The 23,514-nt window shown below is 37.4% G+C and overlaps 1 protein-coding gene across 7 annotated transcripts in view; it reads right to left on the bottom strand.

The window, feature by feature from the left end:
• Positions 1-23,514, bottom strand: part of DOCK4 (dedicator of cytokinesis 4) — a 467,247-nt gene that overhangs the window by 339,311 nt on the left and 104,422 nt on the right. The gene's annotated exons all lie outside the window — the stretch shown is intronic.

A 23,514-nucleotide genomic window follows, 5' to 3' on the forward strand; every position in this document is an offset into this window, starting at 1 on the left:
TTAATATGTGTGTGTGTGTTTTTTAACATGCCAGTTATTTAAATACAGTATCACGGCAACATTCTAGGCTGAATGTTGATGCTAGAAAGCACTGGATAATACAGCACTTGTAATTTTCTGAATAATGCTCTCAAATTTTTATAAAATGTTATTCATTCTAATAAAAATTATAGTCAGTAAACTTATCAGTTAATAGGTTTGCTAAAAATATAATAAATTTAATGTATAAAAGGTAGCTAAGACACATCAAAGCGGTCCCAGAAAGAGAATAATAAGTGTTGATCACTTTGTGTTTGGTATTTATTAGAAATACAAGCCTAAGTGAGTAAAATTCTATTATATTTATTAAATGTATTGGCATAGATATTAATTACACTAATTATTGATAATGATAAAAATTAGAAAATTGTTCTCTACTAAATGGTATACTGATACATGAATCAATTCAATATACATACATTCATCAAATTTTTCATAAAATTTTAGAACTATCAGGTGCATGAATAAGATTTTATCACTCATGTTTTTTTAAATGTTAGAAGATGCTTAATTAGTTTACATCTAAATCTGAGCTTTCCTTGAAAACAGACACAAAGAAGCCTCTTTTGTCTCACTACACTCTACCCCATTTCTCTCAATACATTCTGCTCCCAGCTACATCCAAGACAACTAGAGCTGTCATTTTTTATATGAAATACAAACGGTTTACAATTCCCCCAGGTAAATACTTTTCCCTATTATTAACTCTCTTGATTACCAAGAACAAAGTATTATAAGTCTTATTATTTTGGAAACAAACTTTACCAAAGCTACAGCTACAGGCATAGCACATAGAGAGACAATTTAGGAAAAAAAAATATTTAACTAGGCAGGATCACTGTGGAATATCAAAGCAAGGTGATTTAAGAGTTTGTCGAGTTTAAGGGAGAGAAATGTTATAACACAGCTCCAACCTTCTTCCCCAAAGCTGAAATGGTCAAACAATACAGACATGCTGATGTCAACCCCTTGGACGTCTACTCAAACCAACTGGGAAGAAAGCAGAGGCATAGGAACGTCTGGAGATGAGAAACAGGAGGGAGCTCACTCACTTATACACGTATCTCCTGCAGAGTCTCGGTCTCTGCTCCAAACATAGACCAGTACTGCCTTTTTGATATATTATAAAGAAATATAAAATACGGCTGGGTGCCGTGGCTCACACCTGTAATCCCAGCAATTTGGGAGGCCAAGGCAGGTGGATCACATGATGCCAGGAGTTCGAGACCAGTCTGGGTAACATGGCAAAACTCCGTCTCTACTAAAAATACAAAAAATTAGCCGGGTATGGTGGCGTGCGCCTGTAATCCCAGCTACTCGGGAAGCTGAGGCAAGAGAATCGTTTTAACCTAGGGGGCAAAGATTGCAGTGAGCTGAGATTGTGCCACTGCACTTCAGCCTGGGCAACAGAGTGAGACTCTGTCTCAAAACACAAACAAACAAAAATAAATATGTAAGAATGATAGCAGGCAGGAAGAATAAGGTAAAATGAGACAATTTCTAAAAGTTATACAAATACAAGTGAATTCCTGCACATCTGTTTAAAAAAGCAAACTGTGCATGTGGAAATTGAGGGAGACTTTGCTTACCTGCATTTAGTATAGATAAGAACCTGGAAGTTTCACCTGACTAAAAGGTCAATCTGAGCCAACTGTATTATGTAAAAGTACATTCCCCATTCAAAAACTAGAATGAAACAAAACTCAGCTAATCCATGGGTCACTATTGGCAATATAACTTTAGTACCAAGGCCATTAAAAATCCTGCTGTAGTCTACTTGTAAATTATATGATCTATGAAGTATACTTTTAAATTTTGGCCATAACATATTTCAGGGCACTGACAAGCCACAATAAGCTGAGAGTTGAATGAGGACAGGAAAGGGTCTAGAGACCTTGCGCTAAAAGAAATGGTAGAAGGAATTGGGAACTTTAAAACTATGAAAGCTCTTGTACTTTAAGAGTTGACGGCCGGGCACGGTGGCTCACGCCTGTAATCCCAGCACTTTGGGAGGCCGAGGTGGGCGGATCACGAGGTCAGGAGATCGAGACCATCCTGGCTAACATGGTGAAACCCCGTCTCTACTAAAAATACAAAAAATTAACCGGGCGTAGTGGCGGGCGCCTGTAGTCCCAGCTACTCGGGAGGCTGAGGCAGGAGAATGGCGTGAACCCGGGAGGCGGAGCTTGCAGTGAGCTGAGATTGCGCCACTGCACTCCAGCCTGGGCGACAGAGCCAGACTCCGTCTCAAAAAAAAAAAAAAGAGTTGACAAAGAGATGTGGCTATGGTTGACAAAGAGATGTGGCTATGGTTAAGCTAATCAACTACTCTGTGCTTTAGTTTCTTATTTTGTAGAATGGAAATCAGAAAAGCACCTACCTCACATGCTGTTATAAAGAGTAAACAAATTAAATCCAATAAAATAATGCACATAACTGGTTACAGCAAGCACTGGTTATCATTAATAACATCATCTTCATTATTTTCTATAGCCCCCAGAGGGCAGACTTAGGAACAATGGGTAGAAGTTAAAGAAAAACAGATTTTGGCTGAATAATGGGTATAAATCTTACTTTCCTATTTCAGATTCCATCTCTTCATTTCTAATGTAATATAGCTGAAGTTATTTCTGATAGGTCAGCTTTTAAAGTCCTATGGTTCCTTAGTTATCTAAATTAATTTCTATTAGAGGAACTAAAGTTAGAACAATTTAAAAAACACATTATTTTCATTCAAAAAAGAATCAGTATTCTAATTTACCTATCAGATAAATATGGATTATTAGATTTTCTTAAAAGGAGGGTTGCCAGACAAAATATAGGATGCCCAGCTAAATATAAATTTTAGATTAAATAATGAATGAGTTTTTAGTATATATATGTCATAAACATTTCATGGGACCTACTTATACTAAAAATCTATTTGTTGTTGACCTGAAATTAAATTTTAACTGGGTATCCTGTAATTTATTCGCTAACTTTAGCAACCCTATGTAAAAGGATAAATGTTAACAAAAGTAATTTTAAAAAGTTTTTATATAAACAAAATTTTGAGCTTCCTTTTTCATGTAGGATGATTTCTTGCATTGATAGAGAAATGTTACATATCTGCCAGTTTTTGTTTAAACAACATTTCAGAAATTCTTATTTCCTGACACGTCATTTAGTCATGTCTCAGATTTCCTGTGCCAGCTTAAGTTGCTCAAGAAGAGGTTATGGTTGGCTACGCACTTGTGACAATGTGCAGAAACATCACTTCCCATTTGGCTAAAGGCAGACAGACCTTATGGTAGACTTTTGTTTTCACCTCTGTTAGATGTGGATGACACAGCTCCTCCGTTCAACGCATATTTACACAATGGGTATATCCAAATACGTAAGACAACCACTGTCAAAGAAAACATCTTATGTCATTTTCCTCAGGCTCTACAAATACAGCCACTGTCACCTGAATGCTGTGAACTAGCAACTGGATGCAGACAGCAAGATATTTTGATGTTTCAATAATACTTACACTTATGTCACTAAACACTTGTGTAGATTTGTGGGGTATGAGGAATGAAAATAGACTTAAATAATTGTTCCATCTGCTCAACAATATAAAAGAAATTGTTAAAAGACATGAACAACTGTCGAGGTACATTTCTAGAGGGTCTGCCAAGTAGCCCACAGGCCACGGATAGGAGGCTGACATCTGAGAAGACAAGAAGGATGAGCCAGCAACAAAAATACTGAGACAGGAAGGCGGGTAGTGGTGTAAAAAGCCCATGAAAAAAGAATCGAAACAGGAAGAAGGAACCCACAGTCAGACAGGAATGCGAATCCTGTGGGCAATTGAAGGAAGTAGTGAGGTTTGGAGGAGACACACAGAATGCAGGCAAGCATGACTCCGTTTCCACATGACAGCTACTTCTCAGGGCTCTAAGACACTATTTCACATGGAAACAAGACAATCCATGTGAAGATATCCCTAACACTACCAACTTTTTAGGAGAAGCTGGTTATTACAGTCACAAATCAGGGTGGCTTTCATCCCAGACTCAGGGTGAGGACAGAGTCCTTGAGGGAAGCCTGACACGAAAAGTGCAGATGAACACTCATTATGTCCCACAGAGCAGGTCAAGGAGACAAAACAAGAACATGAAGAACCACTCTCAAGTGCGATTCTTCTAGAAAGATCCCCGGAGGAAAGTCACTATGTCTTAAAGGTCTTGCAACTTATTTTTATCCCTTTCTTATTTTACGTACTTTGTCAGTTATCTCAAATGTTTTGTAGACAGAAAAATAAAAAAATCTTGCTAGTTCCAGTGCCCGTCAATACTCCACACACAGCTGATGTTTAATAAATGCTGATTAAATTAAATAATTTATTTGTAGCTGTTCTCTTGAAGGGGTCAAAAAGAAAGATGGTAAATTGGATCTGGGGCTCAAGAATAAAAAGAGGGAAAACTATCTAAGGTATCACAGTATAAAATGTGAAGACCAAAAGAGGAAGATACAGAGTAATGCGCAAGATCTCCTAGTGCTCATGAGTCCAGAGACAGACTTGGGTTGGGGCCCTGCTCTGCCTCTTACCAGCTCTGTGACAAATTGGGCAAGTCACTGAAGGTTCTCCCAGCCTCAGAATACTCATGTGACAAATGGATGTCATCAGAGTACCTACCCTGGAGAGTCGTGGGAATTACATGACATTATTATACACGTAGAGTTCTTAGCACAGCACCTGTCATGGAATAGACACACAGTAAATGGTAGGAAGGATAGATGCAGAGGGAACAGTAGTAATGAAATATTGAACCTGAAAAACTTTTTAAAAATTTGTGTCATGACTGGAGAGGAAATCTATGTTAATGCAATCATGCTTAGTGAAATCTCAAATACACAGTTAACCCTGAGAGTCTCATACATTATTGTAATGTCAGTAGAGGAAACAACAGCCACCACCATGCCCCCATTTGTGGGTCTGAACAATTAGCAGCAAGCCAGGTAGGAAGTTGGTAATTTCACAGGAAAGCCAGAGAAAAAAAGGAAGAATGGCTAGAAATAGTGGGGGTGGTTGCTGTGGTACACAATCTACCTTCCCTACTCCTTTACTGGGGGATAATAGGATTGGCAACCCATAGGCAGGCTGGGATTTCCCAGCAAATCAAATAAATTTCATAATTGTTGTTCACTACAAAATTATTTTTTTCTTCCTGCAAGAAACTGGAAAAGCCTACAGAGAATGTATCGTTAATATTAAACCCTCGACTAAAGGAGATGTAGAGGTATTTATGGATAGTAGTCAACTCACTCTCTCTCCTCAGATTACATTACACTTAACGATTTAAGGCTTATAGTTTACTATATAGAAAAAGAGAAAGGAGAGAGAAATACTAATCACCACAGTACTTGCTGAGACATTCTATATCAGAAGCAACTGAGATTGGTAGTGCTATTCATGTATCTGAAAAATATATAATTTTTTAAACTTGGTAAAATCCTACCTATATGACTTAGCTAGAAATAAATTTTAAAGTATCATTTATTCTAGAATGTATTTAAATAAAAACCACTTTATTACTTTTAATGTATTATGGAGATGGTCAATTTAAAGTCCACTGGGTCTATTTTTTGAATAGATTAAGCACACTTGAAATTAGCACTAATTATAATTAGCATTAATTGTAGCCCCAAATAAATATTCTAATTTTAATAATGTACTTCTTTTCAGAGGGTTCACAACATAAATTTTATAAATAATCCCTTTATCCATAAATTGCACTAAGGTAAAGTAAATTCAATGTAGTTTAGGCAGATTAATTATGAATTAGGAATCAGTAGAATTTTTTATTAATATGATCTTAACATAGTTGAAAATAATTTTATTTGATATGTGAATACCATCACAATTGCCTCAGGCTTTCACATCTATCATCTCCATTGGTTTTACATACAAGTACCTAGAGATTAGGTAATTTTCCCCTAGTTGTTCTGTGAGTTGGTTATAGATATAAGATTAGAATATAAAATATAGAATTAATAGTATAATGTATGACCCAGTTACTATAACATAATGAATTAACCTCTGTTTCCTAGAAGTTTTTATCTTTACATATTGAGCTTAACCCCTCATACCCAGAAGTCAAATTTCTGGCAACAACTCTAATTCTTTTTGGAACAAAATGATTAAGGTAAAAAATAAAATAAAATAAAAGGCTACCAAACATCCAAAATAGCTACGAAAACAAAGCTTCACTCCCCAGAAGGCCTTAAAATCTTCATGTAGAATTTATCTTTACCTGAACACAATTTTTAAAAGACATGGTTTTCTGTGGCACAGAATGAACAAGATGAAAAGTCGGAATTGATGGCAGGGATATTAAAGGTATGAATAATAACTACATATAGTATGGAACCTTGTTAGAGGATCATACCACAGGCTTAGTTTAGTATGGTAAATTAGATTGGTATTTGGCAAATAATCACTTTTCTCTAACCACCTCATGGAATAAGTATACTTCCCTGCTCTGCTGTTAGGCTTAGTGATTGACTTACTTTGACCAACGGAATGGAATCAGATGTGATTCCAGTTGACAACTGAAGTGCGCTTGCACAGTTGGGCTAACACTCTTGTACTCCTACCACGACCATAGGAATAGCTTCGCTGGTTTGCTTCCTTCAGATTGGGCCCTCAAAATAAACATTTCTGGAACAGACCTAAGCTTAATCCACAGTGAGGACCTAAACCCAGACAGGCCTGCAGCATGAAGTAGAGTCATGCCGTCAGGCCTGGCCCAGAACATGCCCAGCCAATCTCTATCACAGAGAGTGAGAATGAATGAAAATTAGTTTAAGCCACTGAGTTGTGGAATTGATTGTTATGGAGCAACAGCTGACTGATGCAATCATAAAGAAAAAGTGAAAAGATGTTTAAATTGCTTCCGCTTAAAACCGTTACATTTCAGTACAATTTATATCAGCAGCTACTAAAATATTTGAATGTTTAGTGTTTGAATTTCAGCTGACTAGAAAATTTCATTTATACAGAGAGCATCCCAAAGCCACTACTTAGCAGCATGATACATGGATCTTAGAAGTTGTGTGTCCAGCAAAAGGGAATGAGCATTTTCTTTAAATAAAGTCTGCTTAGCTTTGCTGAACAGTTCTACCAGACCCTCAGTTAATATACTTTCATCTGAGGTTTCATGCTGCTGACTAGCAATAAGAAACAGTCACATGATGCTTGGGCTGAGAAAATGTTTATTTCAGTTCCCACAAATAGAGCAATGCAGGAAATTTCAAGACACGCATAATGAAAACGAAAGAAAATCCTTGTTTTCTTAGAAAATCTCCCTTCATGTTTGTACAGAGTGAAGTAACAGATATCCAGATTTAATGCCAAATCACAGTGACATGACTTGTTACCATTGTTATGCTACCATTACAAGGCACTTCCGGTGTGGCCGGCTTTGTGCTGGGTGTTTTCACCATTATCACTTCAAATTAACCACACAACTATTCCAAAAGGAAGGTATTATTACCATGTATGTGTACTTTAGAAAATGAAAAAACTAAAACATACAGAACATAAGTTACTTGGCCAAGTTGTATGGCTTGGAAGTGGTCAAGCAGGAATTTGGAGCGAGGGCTGTCTGACTTCAGAACAGTGCTCTTACTATATCCCATTCTATGAGAAAATTGTTCTAGTATATTCACTTCAACATCAGAAACTGCCACAAAGATCATATCACAAAGCCATCTTCTAATCTTTTCTCCTCAAAATGAAGAGATTTAACATGGTAACATTTGGCAAAGAACTTCATAGCTTCCCCTCATTCCCACAATATTTGCTTGAATCAAAGGGTCAGGATGCTCAAGAGAGCAATTTCAAATACCTTTCATAAACCAGCAAACAAGATTAGAGATTTTAAATCCATAGCCCATCAAAAAGTGATTTGGCTGTGTCAAAAAGAAACAGAGGTCAAAGTGACCTATGATAGGGCAATTTAAGAGGAAAAAAATGCAGTAGATTGAAAGACATCTAATATATAAAAACTCATGAGTTCATAATGATACTAATGAGAAAAGTTCAATTATTCATTACTGCAGGTTGCCAAGGTACAAATTTATGATTCCAAAAAGTTATAAATAAGGAGAAAGTATCAAGCATTTATCTTACCTTTCCTGTAAAAAGTGTATTTCAAGGTAATCAAGTAGCAGATGGGTAGAAGTTCTTTATGGAAGAATTCACCCAATAAATGTACAAGAAATGACAGAATCACAATGAGAAAACTGTGATTTTCCTAATTCCTAAGATAAATAATGGATCTTGACAGTGATCATCAATGGATGCTAAAACCATCAGGGAAAGCTTGATAGAGAACTTTCAAATGGGATCGGGCTGACAGCATTTGAACTTGCTGATCTAGGTATCTTCAGCAGTGTCCCTGGAAGAGGCACAGGCAGACAACAAGTCTCTCTTGCAGAAAAAAAGACACAGCCCCAGCTATGAGACATTTTCGCCAAAAAAAGCAAATAAACAGACCAGAGTCTAATCAAGTCTCTGGAGCTAACAAGTACATCCTTGAAACCATAAGAAACACTGTAATATGGGCTGGCTGTATAGGATATTAATTCTTGAAATGATTACTCCTTATGTTACATGTCATGACAATTTGGTTAAAAAAATCCTCAGAAATGTATACTGGAGTATTTTGAGGTAATATAACACCATATTTAGGATTTGCTTAAATGTACTACAGGAAAAAGAAAGATCAGACATGGATAAGATTGGCAAAATGTGGATAATTCTTGAAGTTCAGAAAATACATGAATATATAGTACATTATCTTTGTACACCATTGTGTACAAATTTCCACAATAAATAAGGCAGAAAGGGAAATCCAGAAAAACTAACCCACCACAGTTAATGCCCATTTAAATATAGGGACCATAAGTCGTGCACCAGTTAACGTCTGTGTCTGTCTGTTCTCTCTTTCTTCTCTTTATTCTTTAGAATTATAGTTTCTATATTAAATAACTAAGTTTGGGAAAGGTTTTGTTTTCTTAACAGGAGAGTCAATGAAACAGAAAACGTTTTAAAATCAGAACCGAGAGCACCAAAATTCATTAATTCAATAAATACTTATTAAGTACCTACCTTCTCCTTACTGTCAAAACTCAAAGCTGTGGCAATACAGCAGTGTATGAGACACAGGTTCCTCCTGTTAAAACAGTGGTTGCCAAAAATCTAGCAAATGTTGGCTTCCCATTAGGATCAGAAGTAAGGATGTGGTAACAGAGGCAATTTCCAAAATCAACTCGGGCATGTAAAATGTCAATAAAACCCAACTCCGAAGTCACATCTAACCGATTCTGACAGAGTTTTACGCTGAGCCAAGGCCATCCTGCCCAAGCACACTAAATGTTGACTCTGAAGCACATGTAGGGGAATTAAACAGTAACCAAGGATTAGAAGGGAATTTTGTCACAGTTTACACGGTCAGTAGCACCAGGATAGAAAAGCAAAGGTACCTAGGAGAATTGGAAAATTCTGTCACTACCAGCACCCCTGAAAAAACAAATCAGAAAAAGACAGGATTTTAATGAATAACCTTGCATGCTGAACCCTGGGTAAGAAGGAAGAAAAGACAGAAAAACTGAGATAACCCTGAGGAGTCTCAGAGTTCTATATTTTGTGGTGCAGACAGGGCAGCTCACCAGGCTAGGGCTGTGGTGAGCTATTTCCTTTTTTAACATTCCAAGATGCCAATTTAGATGATGTCCTTCTCCAGGTACCCATTTCTCTTTTCAACACCTGTAGTTCTTGATTAATTAATTCAATCAGGACAGACTTATGTATTAACTGTACACTTTCTTGATAACCCCTTCTGACACTCAGGTGCCTAATGTAGGCCATCTCTTCTTCAGCTTCTAGGTAATACATTCCCCTGTTTGTATGGAATCAATATAACATAAGGATTCCCTGGCCAAACTTGAAAATTATCTTTAGATTTAGATTTGTTCTGTTTTGAAAGACATGTATGGAAATGCTTATTTGCACACAAATAGACATCCTCATAAAAATGCCCAAATTCACTGAAGACGCCTATATAAACATGATAGTCTTCAGATTCAATAATGACAAAGCAAAATATCCTGCAGCTCTGGAATGTACCCTTAAAGTATAAAGTGTCAAAAACAAATAATAAAATGTCTAGAAAAAAAATGAGAGATTTAAGCTTTGAATTTTTTTTCTTGAAGAAAAGAAAAAAAGATATCCTTATCTAAAATACTATGTACCCTGAGACAAAACTGTCAGACAGCTTCATTTTGGGTTATCTCCTAAATAGAGTCTCACTTTTCCCTAAGCCTTTCTCTCCAGTCCCACTCAGAAATGGGTATCTAACTCCTGAGACCTAGACCATCATATTAACATTGTATTGGGACCATTTGTCAATTATGGGACAAAGGAAACACATCGTGAATGAAATACAGCCCTGTTTAGACATCTCTAACAGATCCATGGAGTGGCATGCAGGTGGGAGATTTGTAATTACTACTCCAACACAAGGTGATAAAAAATATGATAGAAATAGTCAAAAATACAGTGGTGTCCCTAGCAAGAGGTACATACCCAACAGTGGTGAAGGGGAGTAGATTTTTAAATAAATAGGCTGGAAAGGCAGTAGACAAGCAGGAAACCAGTGGGATCGTGGGACAAGGTCCCATATGAGACCTCGCATGCAGACAGGGAGCACAACTAGGTGAGTTTTCAGGTAAAAGCATAGAAGCATAAAATCACATCTTCAGGCAGGTCACACTGTTGGCTGGAGGATCAGTTTTAGAGTGAAGTTTTAATACATGGTCATTCTTCTTCAAGTTTAAACACTCAGTCCATGGCTAGATAAATCACCAGATAATAAACAGAATTACAAAGCCTTTTTAAATGTGTCCTTTTGGCAACTGAAATATCCCCTTATAATTCTTTGAAAGGTTAGATGTTTATAGATAAAAAAATCTATCTCCTATATAATTAATGGATTTTCTTATCCTCTTTCTTTTGGAAAACACGTAAGACAATACTTATTTGCACACATATATACATACACATAGAAACACCCAAACTCCTAAGTGAAAATTTCTGTACATATCCAAGTCTTCATATTCAGTAGTGATAAAATCATGATTAAAGCAGCCAGTATGACCTCTTGTTTTTTTCTATTAGTACTATGGGAAAGAGCACAGAGCTTAAACATGTGCTAAGTCACTTATTAGCTTTGAGTCCCCTTGGCAAGTTTCCACTCATTTAGTTTCCTATCGGGCAGGATTGTGTTAACTGGGGCAGGAGAGCCTGCTGGTGAACATCAAACATTCTAGAGTTGCCCTGCTGAGAATGTATCCTAGCTCTGCCACTTAGTTGCTCTGTGCCCTTAGGAAGGTTCCTTAACCCCTTTGTCCCTCAGTTTCCTCATCTATAAAATGGGGATAACACTAGTATCTACCACCTCATAGGGTGACTGAAAGGATTAAATAAGTAATGCATTTAAAGAGCTTACAGTAACAGCTGGCAGGCAGTAAGTGCTCAATACGTTGTCAATGCTTGTTTTTATATGTTGTCAATGTAAAAGACACACTGGATTTTGAAGACTTGGGTCCAAAAAAGAATATAAAATACCTAATTAATAATTTTTATGAAATGACAATATTTTAGATATACTGTGTTAAATATAATGTCAAAATTAATTTTGCCTATTTTTCCCTTTTTTACTTGTTGAAGTTCTTTTTACTGTGGCTGTTATAAAATTTAAAATTATATGTGTGACTTGCATTTCATTTTTATTGGCCAGGGATGCTCCAGAAGGTTGATGCCTGAAACTAGAGATCCATTACCTTTCCTCCTTTCTAGGGCTTCAAATTAGGTTTTAATTTAAGAACACCTTTGCTATATATAATCAATACAAAAAACTTTACCCACTTATTGTACACCTTGCCCTGTTGACACCGACCTCCCATTCTCCACCAGAAGAAATAATCAAACCCATCACTAACAAATCATCCATCCATTTTTCAATTTTTATAAATATCTTAGATACAGTTTTTCACTTAATGACCTTTCAAGGATATACAACTTAAAACCAATGACTTTAACTAATATCCAGAAGTCCTTCCAAAGGACATATGAATCAAATACTAAATTACGGTTTGGTGTTTGATATGGTTTGGATTCGTGTCCCTGCCCATATGTCATGTTGAACTGTAATCTCCTAGTGGGAGATGACTGGATCATGGGGATGGATTTCCTCCTTATTGTTCTGATGACAGTGAGTGAGTTCTCATGAGATCTGGTTGTTTAAAGGCATGTAGCACCTCCCCCTTCTCTCTCTTCCTCCTGCTCCAGCAATGTAAGTCATGCCTGCTTCTCCTTCCGCCATGATGAAAGTTTCCTGAGGCCTCCCCAGCCACACTTCCTGTACAGCCTGCAGAATCATGAGCCAATTAAACTTTTTTTAAATAAATTACCCAGTTTCAGGTGTTTCTTTATAGCAGTGTGAGAACTGACTAATACAGTGTTAAATGCATTCACTGAACTAATCCAAATGTTGAAAGCTGGCATCAGTTTTTGCTACCTGAGATTTCCTAATCAAGGTTTATGGTGTCAACTGAAGAATCACAAAATATTCTTAAGACCCTCTTTCTGGAGATTCTGAGTTAGTCTTTCAAGGATAAGCCCCTGGAACTTCTATTTTAGCTTTTAGTCTCAAGGTAAAGATAGCATGAATCAATTACACAAATAAATGCATAATTATCATGGGTGATAAGTGCTATAAAGGAAAATTATATGGTATCATCAGAGGTTCTAAAAAGATAAATAAATTATAAAATAAGATATCAAAATCTGAACTCTATCAGCTAAATTGATTCTAATTATATTTTGAGATCGGGGGAAGAAATTATGCATTTAGACATTCTGTACAATATAGAGTTATGGATTAAGATCCTGTAATAATTTTGAGATATAAACATATTTTCACAAGTAAAAACTATATGAAAGCTAAATAGAAAAAGTCAGTTCACCTCTAACATTGCAAAAATATCTGTTTAGACAAACCATTCTTGTCTATTTCTGAAATAATCTAGTCATCTGCATATGTAAGTAACCATATTTTATAACCTGGAAAACCAGGAGACTCTATGATCTTTTTAAAGTTGAAAGCACTTGTCTATATTGCAGTAAGGGCAAATTGGTTAGGTTTTGAAAAGGTTAAATATACAAGCTTATTTTGAAAGATTAGACAGATTATTTTTCATGGAAAGAAGCAAACAACATATTCTGATTCTATAAACTATATTCTGGGTAAGCTATAAACATAGTGCCTGGAGCAAAGAATCACAATAAACATGCACTGAATGGATGGGCAAATTGTGACAATTGAGACAGAATTTCAGAACTGGAGATCTTTTAATTTAACTCGTCATTTTATGGGTAAATCAATTGCAGTTCAGGGTAATAACGTTATTTGGCTCAAAGAGCTAGAGGTGGCAGGGGGAGCACCAGATTTTCTGTCTCCAGATTCCTAGGCAGGGCCCCACTGACTCTACCGGGCTCACATTCACCAAACACCCTAACCCTCAGGCACACCCACAAAGGTCTGTTTACGAATCATCAGTGGTGGCACAAACATTAGACTGAAGAGGTACTGTTCAAATAGAGCCCTCCAAGGTAAAGGAAGGTCTCTCATCTTTGTTATAAAATAAGGGAAAGACCCACCAGGGATTGTGTACTGGGGCCCCACTCACATTGCTTCACAGACTTAGTATTGACTCCAATGTTCCTACCAACTAATTCGCAGACGTAATTAAGATACAACTATCAGCAAATATCCCAGCTTTTCCTCTTAAGAAGAAAGAGAGGTAAAATGAGAATTAAAGGGTATACATGAGATTTGAACATCAGGCCCAGCAAAGATTAGCTTGGATTGAGGGTAGGTCAGGCAGAGAGGAGGAGAGATGTCTGGGCATTCCTAGGCCGTCTTCACTCTGGGAGACTGCCAGCGTTGCCCTACCTGCACACCTAAGGTCTCTCTGAATTCAAGAAAGATGTACAATACACCTTTACTCTTGAACTGAAAACAGGCTTTTAGAATATTCAAGGCTACCTGCTAGAATAGGTACTCCTGGTGCTGGGACATTTCCAATAGAGACCATATCACATTGATGAATGGTTATAATTTCCCACAGACTCAGCACTATACCTGGATGCAGAAACAGACGCAGAGCCCAATCCGAAAAGAATTCAAGATACCAGCCCTGAAAAGAGCAGAGGCAACTCACAAGGGTATTTCTCAGATTCTTCCTCACCTAGAGAGGAAGGCTGTACCCACTGATGCCCCTAGTTAATACTGTGTCCTCCTGAGATTTGAAATGAATGAGAATCCACAACTTACACCCATAATCCTTCCTGCACTTTCTGAAGGCATCAAGAACTGAAAAGTATCAAACCCATACAGCCTATTTCATAAGGCTGGTGTTTGTTTCTGAGTATTAGAAGACAACCAAACCAGCCTTCTCTTTATCCCCATTTGACCATGTCAGTTACACTGCTCCCTGTACCAGGTGTGATGCTCTCACTATCTAACCAGATAACCACACATGTGCAGGTGAGCACTTCGTAAGCAACCACAGAGGCTTTTGTGTGTCAGCGTTAACAAACCCAGGACCACTTTCTCAATATTGAGCCCTGTTCTCAATATCCCACACCCCCACCCAGGCTGGCTGTGTAATAACTTTGTTTGGCAAATGAAGATACAAGGGACTATCATGAACCATTCCTTGTATGACTATCACACTGTTAATATTCACATCTTCCCTCTTGTTTATCCACCACGCAGTATGTTTGCCACACTGGTCTTTCATCTGCCACTAAATAAATAAACACTTATCAAGTTCCTACCATGCATTAAGCACATTTTAGGGGTTTTCACATTTTATTTTTTAATCCCCTCAACAATCCTGTGAAATATTTTTACCAATACTTCCTAATAGATGAAGATGTTAGAACTCAATTATATGTCTGCAAAACAGCTCCCTACAGAGCTGACGTGTGCACACTTTTGATCTCAAGTATTAGAAAACTCTTGCTAACAACCTAACGGCGCGACAGGCTCTCTACCTGAACGGAAAGAATCTGGGTTCCTGCTTGACCTCGCATGAGAACTCTGGGCCTGAAGCATCAAGTCTCTTCAAAGCAACATCTAAAAGAACTCAAGTGAAAAACAGTTTCTCCTAAGGCTATTACAGTGCCAAAGATGACCCTGCCACAAAGAGATTGTGATTTGCATTAAACTTCTCTTCCTTTTCTTTTTTAACATGCCCGACAGGCAGCAATAGATCAGAAGGCCATAATCACTATTCCAGTTTTGAAACTGCACTGTCCTTCTTCCCTAAGAAGATGAAATGAAAAGCACAGACAGCAGGCTCTGGGCACCAGTAAATTACACCCTCCCACACCTCAGGATGTCAGAAAGGTTTTGTTCTCTCAGTGGGCGTTTGGGAGAAGTGGGAACAGAATACTGAAATCTTTACCTGCCTAGTAACTGAAAGTGTCATGGGAAATCAAACTTCAGTTTATCAACAGATTTATCCTTTTTGTCTCTCTCATATGGGCATCATTATGGAAGATTTGGGGGCATGTGGAGATAATTATATCAGAATGCAGAAAAGAAAGGACTCCAAACATTGTTAAGGTGTGCTGCTGCATCCTTAAATAGGCAGATAGTCACGCTGTTGCTTGGAAGAATACAAGTAGGCACAATGTTACCCCAGAATTGCTTCATGATCACCTGATCACAAATAAACATGAAGTGGCTCTTAGCACATGTGCTCCTTCTCAATGCCCACATTCCCACCTCCCATTCCCCATAAATCTCTGTTCCTGTTAACACTGTTAAGTAATTCTTTCTGGGCAATTAACTGTTTTAAATTATTATTTAAGCTAGTCTACAAATCATCATTAATATACTCTTCATGAAAATAATCCACTACCTAATATTGTGACTACATTTAAAGTCATCATACATTTAAAGGGGGGGGGGGGAAACAATTATATTAATATATCACCACACTGGAGTCCAGTCATGAACACCCCACTGGTGGCTTCATGTGGACCAACAATTCTAAGAAGCAAGGCTGCTTTCCCTGTTTTAAAACACTCCCATAGTAAAGCTCATAGTTGGCAAAAGTATTGTTCCTTTTAAATGAGAAATGCTGCATAAGCAAAGTGACCTTTCTGTAAAGAAACTCTTATTACTGTAATATATCACCTCAAAAACTACTGCAAAAAAATCCAGCAATTTTGATTCTAGTTTTTAAGGAAGAGAACATCTTACACCCATCTAATATAAAGTTAGCTTTATAAAGCTTGCCTTTTAAAAATTCTATTGAAATATTGAGATAAAAAATTGATCCACCATAACTTTAGGCCCTTATAAAAAATTAATGGCTCTCTGACATATAAGGAAAAAAAAAACAGAAAAAGCACCAAAACTGTCTCAAATGGTTATTTTTGAAATTTAAACACAGAAAATTTAGCCTTCATCTTAGAAAAGCATATTGAGCTTAGATATTATGAGACCATTTGACTTACCCAGGGTAAGCATAAAAATACACTAAAATAATGGCAGCTGATTGGCAAATATTTATATTAAAATATATATCAATAGGTTTTTTTTCAAAAGCACATCATGCTATCTTTGTCTGAAAAACAAATTTAGCATTCATTTAATCCCACTAAAATAAAACACTCCTTACTTCAATAACACTGGTCTGTCATTGGTTGAATTAACAGTCATCACGAGGAAAAAAAAACTACAATGGTATCAGGTCAGGGCTCAGGGATGAGCAACAGTGAATTTTCTTTTGTGACATGGTAATAAGCTACACAGAAAAAAGTGGACTATGAGAAATAGAGCTGTATTTCAGCAAGCCCATTCCTTCCCTAATGATAGTTATATCAAATCGACATAGTTTTTAGGTCAAAACATCTTCCAAAAATTTTGAGTTTACATCCAGGGAATCTCTAGCGGCTATCAGTACTGCAAATTGGAAAAGAATACTTTTCAAATTACACCAACTTAGTTGTAGTAAACTTGAAATTCAAAAATGACAACTGCCTATTAAAATATGATGCATACCCAGGGATAAGAAAATTTAATGATATGTGATTGAAAATTACAAAACCAACAACAAAGAAAGTTTTGAAACTGAAAATTGACCATAGCTTAACAGTATATTGCAATGACCAAACTAGGGAGTTAATAGAGTTGGGATATTTGTCCTGGCCCAAATCTCAAGTTGAATTGTAACTCCCCAGTGTTGGAGGTGGGGCCTGGTGGGAGTTGTATGGGTCATGGGGATGGATCCCTCATGGCTTGGTGCTGTTCTCATGATAGATATGGTCGTTTAAAAGTGTATGGTACCTCCCTGACCCCTTGCTCCTGCTTTAACCATGCGATGTGCTTGCTCCTCCATTCGTCTTTTGCCATGATTGGAAGCTCCCAGAAGCAGATGCCAGCACCATGCTTCCTGTACTGCAGAATCATGAGCTGATTAAACCTCCTTTCTTTATAAATTACCCAGTCTCAGGTATTTCTTTATAGCAATGTAAGAACAGCCTAATACAGGACTTTTATTGTGAACTTTTGTACAGCAAAAGGATAATTTGCAATCCTGAAAAATTCCTTCTACTTTACTTACCATTGATCAGTCTTTCAATGGTATAGGGCTGACATTTGGCTTCTTATTTTATATGGATGATGAGCAAGGAGGAGTCAAAGAAAGACAATGAAATTGAGTTGAGAGGGCAATGTTAAATCACTGAGGAACACATAAAGACTTGAAGTTACATAAAGGAAAATAAAAGCCTTAAGAGGGAAGAAGTTGGGGAGGGTAAGGGATTTTAATTGCTATAACAAATATTTAGTTTAGATTTAGTTTTAAATCAAGAGAAATGGTGAACAGGACACAAAAAGGAGTCAAACCTCAAAATTTTAATCTCTTAAGAGAAAGAATATGTAACTAAGTGACCCATGACATTTCTTAAAGTTATTTGACTATGATTCCTATGAATAGAGAATTCAGCAAACATTTCACGGAAGTCTTCTTTCTCATAATTGTTGCGGTGATAACTCTATTAAAAAATGGTATCTTTTCTAATCCATGCATACTAACTTGATATACTTGTATAAAGTCCATTGATGTAGAGAAGGACAAAATAAAAGCAAGAAATTTTAAAACACAACCATGAAATGAAAGCATTTCAGTAAATTCCCTTAAGAAAATTGAATAAGCAATTTTCATGAATTTAAGTGTGCTTTGTAATAAAATAAAAATAAAAAATAAATGGGTAAAATAAGGTCTTTTAGGCCGGGTGTGGTGGGTCACACCTGCAATCCCAGCATTTTGGGAGGCTGAGGCAGGCAGATCTCCTGAGGTCCAGAGTTTGAGACTAGCCTGACCAACAAGGAGAAACCCTGTCTCTACTGAAAATAGCCTCTACTAAAAATTAGCCAGGCATGGTGGCACATGCCTGTAATCCCAGCTACTCAGGAGGCTGAGGCAGGAGAATCACTTGAACCCGGGAAGCGGAGGCTGCGGTGTGCTGAGATTGCACCATTGCACTCCAGCCTGGGCAACAAAAGCGAGAAACTTTGTCTCGTAATAAATAAATAAATAATTAAATAGGGTCTTTTGAAGAAAGCTCTTCAAGTATATAAAATTTGTGTGTGTGTGTGTCTGTGTGTGTGTGTGTGATATTTTTAGGGCATTCTTTTTTTTTAGACAAAGTCTTATTCTGTTCTTCAGGCTGAAATGCAGTGGTGGGAACATGGTTCACTGTAACCTTGACCTCCTGGGCACAAACGATACTCCCACCTGTGAATCTGGAATGACATGCACATGCCACCATGCTCATCTAATTTTTTTATTTTTTTATTTTTTACTTTTTGGTAGATGTGGGGTTTCACTTTGTTGCACAGGCTGGTCTCCAACTCCTAGGCTCAAGCAATTCTCCCACCTTAGCCTCCCAAAGTGCTGGGATTACAGGCATGAGCCACTGTGCCAGGCCTTTTTAGGCTATTCTTTAACCCATTATGTAACATGTACCAATTTTATTTTGGTCTTTTAAGTGTGTGGTTCTGGAAGTAACGATCAAGTTTCACATTTCTTTGTCACAACACAAAGTATTGCCTTATTCACAGCTAGTACTCAATAAATATTTCATCAGACAAGAAGAATCTAATGCCTTTGAATTCTACCCAGGAGCTAGGACAGTGTTAAACGTAAATGAGGCATTCTAGAATGAGTGAGATTTGGTGCTGCCCAGACCCAAAGACCAAAAGGTAGCTGGTTAGTAAAGGTCCCAGTGAGACGATAAGGAATGTCACAAGCCAAGCCAGTATGGAGAAGGGCAACTGGACATTCTGACAGTGGGTTACAGGACACAGTACTGGGGAACACCGAACAGAAAGGTAGCAGAGAAGTAGGCTGTCTGCATAAAAGGGGCCGAGCAGCAAGGCTCAGGGGCAGAACTTCTGTCTCTAGAAAGCAGGGCCTTAATACAGAATAAATGGAATGCGTATCAGATGGAAGACCTTAAAGCAGAGCTTGAGAATGGAACACAGGACCTGGTTACCACAAAAAGCCAACTATCAGTTCACAGGAAAAGAGAAGAAACTAAGTTAATGGAACCCAAGTACCCACCCAGAAGAGAGGAAGTGATAGAGGAGTACTGGTACCCAGCCTCAAGCCACCAAATTAAGGATTTTTAAACTTCCTTGGCTAAGAAAAGGATTGGTTCCAAATCCCAGGGAAGGTCTGAACATATGAAAGTTTAAAACGTTCTAGGAGAAGGATGAAAAAGATTCAGGCTGTTGGCAGGGCGTCATGGCTCATGCCTGTAATCCCAGCACCTTGGGAGGCTGTGGTGGGAAGACCACTTGAGCCCAGGAGTTTGAAACCAGACTGAGCAACATAGTGAGATCTCATCTCTACGTTTTTTTTTTTTTTAAGTTAGCTGGGTGTGATGGTGTGCACCTGTGGTACCAGCTACTTAAGAGGCTGAGAGGCAGGAGGGTCGCTTGAGCCTGAGAGGTCAAGGCTGTACTCCAGCCTGAGTGACAGAGCAAGATCCTGATCCAAAAAAAAAAGACTCAGGTTGTTCCATGGGCCTCTGACACTGGCCTTCTGTAGAATAAACATATGTTTGACTAATATTTTTATAGGAACGTGCTTAGTCATACATACTTTTGTTATTCTGATCAGTATTGTTTGTAATGACCACACAGGTGTATGTATGAACAGAACTTGGTCATTCCTGGGCCTATGAAAATAGCTCAGTAATGAATTTCCTATTACTACCCTGAGATGCAGGAGATAATGCTGAATGCCAGAATGTCAAAGTAAATCCCAATCCTAACAGAGTTTAGGACACCAGAGTTTTTTCCTAGAAAGCTAAATTCATTGGTAGAATTCAAGGGATTCCACTGTGTGTTTCAGCATCAACAATCTGTTATATAACCAGAGCTTTACAGTGGTATATACAAACAGTCTTTCAAGAAATGCCTTCCTTCTCTCTCACTCCACGTCTCAAATGTTTCCATGCTACACAATTATCAGCAACAGCAGAAATGTGAGTAAACACTGAAATGAAAAGTCATATGCACTAAAAATGCAAGGATAATCCATATACCTCTGCTCAAATTCTCTAAAAATAAACTATTCACTGCTAAAGAAATTATATCAATTTTTTATAAATTATTTATCTTCTTTTTTTTAGACAGAGTCTCACTCTGTTGCTCAGGCTGGAGTGCAGTGGTGCGATCTTGGTTCACTGCAACCTCCGCCTCCTGAGTTCAAGCAATTCTCCTGCCTCTGCCTCCTGAGTAGCTGGGATTACAGGCGTGCACCACCACACCCGAGTAACTTTTGTATTTTTAGTAGAGATGGGGTTTCACCATGTTGGTCAGGCTGGTCTCAAACTCCTGACCTCATGAGCCCCCCACCTCGGCCTCCCAAAGTATTGGGATTACAGGCGCAAGCCACAGCGCCCAGCCTATAAATTATATATCTTATCGTTAAATTATATATATATAATTTCCTTTAGCAGTGAATAGGTACTATTTTATATAATATATAGATAGATAATTTTATAGATTATGTAAGATTATGTAAATTAAGTAATTAAGTAATATTACATGTAAATACTTATGTAATTATACAGATTATGTAAAATTATGTGTAATTTTATGTAATTATATAGATTATGTAAAATTCAGTATATGTTAATTTGGGTCTAGTATTTAACTTAGGCTCATGAGCATAATTTATATCTAAATTATATCTCATGAGCATATATCTATATATTTATATCTAAATTATATCTCATGAGCATAATTTAAATACTAGACCCAAATGAACATATACTGATTTTTATATAATCTAAGAAACATTTTACAACACCTAAAAAGCAAAGGAAAAGAAGTTTAAATTCTGAATACTTAATTACCCCATTTGCGGCCCAGAAAGGTCAATCAATAGTAGTTCAAGAAGTCCAGGTGTGGTAGGTCAGGCCTGTAATCTCAGCACTTTGGGAGGCCTAGGTGGGCGGATGGCTTGAGCCCAGGAGATTGAGAGCAGCCTGGGCAACATAGTGAAACCTCGTCTCTACAAAAAAATACAAAAATTTATCCAGGCTTGGTGGCACATGCCTGTAGTCCCAACTACTTGGGAGGCTGAGATGGGAGAATCGCTGGAGCCCAGGAGGCAGAGGTGGCAGTGAGCTGAGTTCGTGCCATTGCATTTCCGCCTGGGTGATAGAGCAAGACCCTGTCTCGGATTTAAAAAAAAAAAAAAAAAGTAGTCCAAAGAAACCCTGTATTGGCAATGGCCAAACCTGATAACCATATCTATAATGCGACCCACCACACACATGCGTCTCTTTGACAGTAGTTCCTTATTCTCTTTAACAGAGAAAAGTTTACCGCATTCCCTAACACAACTGATAACTACGTATTTACTTGTGTTTACTCATTCAATGCCTGTCCCCAGTACTTCACTGTAAGTCCCATGGGGTCAGGAAGGGTAACAGTTCTGCTGACAACTCAGCAACTATCATAGCACATGGTCAGTATTCATTAAAATTGATAAGTTGATTGACTGAATTCATGAATAAACATTTTTGTATAGGTTCACTGACCTTATACACACATCATTCAGAGAAGCCAAGTATGAAGTTGGTCCAGGAACCTCATAATATGTGCATATAAGAAAACAGATGTAATTAGATAGCTAAACAGATGACATAGAAGATAAAACTACCCCCTCCCTCATATTTATAAATATATTTGATGGTATTTGAACCCATTGTAACACATTACTAATGACATAACTGTAAGTAGACTATAATAAATTAAAAGCCAATAAAAAATAATGAACAGGTTGTGTTTTTTGTAGATTTATTACACAAATTAAACACTGATATATATTTGCAAAACAAGAACTCACAAATAGTATTTTATCCTCTTAATGTTCTAGGTTATTATAATTTTACAATCATACCTTTATTTTTAGACTCCATGAAATATTTTAACAAAAATAAATTCTGGCAATAAAAATGAGCTGTGTTTCAAACCTACGTATGCTAACTATCATACCTCCTTCCTACTGTGCATAGGAATATTATATTACGCATGAAGCATTTCATGTAACATTTTGATACAGTTGAGGTATTATTAGAAACTACGTAAAGCCATTCATGAAATTAGGTAACTCTAAAAAATAACTATGCATAATTTTCCTCAAAGATAAATTAGTTGAGATTACTGTTTTGAGATCTCTGGCACTCCCACGAGATTCACTGTGGAATAGATACGCATTTGGATGCTGAGTTAATAAAATTTACCATTCCCTTTGGGAAGAAGATGAAACAGCTATAGAAAGCCAATTCATTATCCAGCAGAGGCAAGTGGACACAGATACTCCAGTTTTTTACCCAAGCCTGAAAAGACCCCGTCCTTCCCTCTGAGCCTGCTAGAGAGCTGTTCCTTTCTTAAGATTCGGCCCAAGGGCCCCATTCTTAGCACCACATCTACGAGAAAGCTTTTCCTGACTTTCCACAAAACAAAAGATGGCGACGTACTTTGAGTAGCTTCCACTCAACATCCAAGATTGCATATATCAAAGTGCATTAGACATGCTGTACACTTCTATCTCCCTGATTAGACTCAGAGCTCAGTGAATTCAAGAACCAAACCACATTCACTCCCATATTCCTCAGGCCTGGAACATACTAGACATTCAAGTATTTACCAAAGGCAAAGATGAGGTCAGAAATTATGAATAATGAAAGTTATATATCTATATAGAGATAGAGATACAGATACACACACACACACATCACCCAAAAGATATCAGGGATATAAGGGAAGCATTTAAAAT

The sequence above is a fragment of the Gorilla gorilla genome, chromosome 6 (genome assembly GCF_029281585.2).
Source record: "Gorilla gorilla gorilla isolate KB3781 chromosome 6, NHGRI_mGorGor1-v2.1_pri, whole genome shotgun sequence".
NCBI classification, from domain to species: Eukaryota; Metazoa; Chordata; class Mammalia; order Primates; family Hominidae; genus Gorilla; species Gorilla gorilla.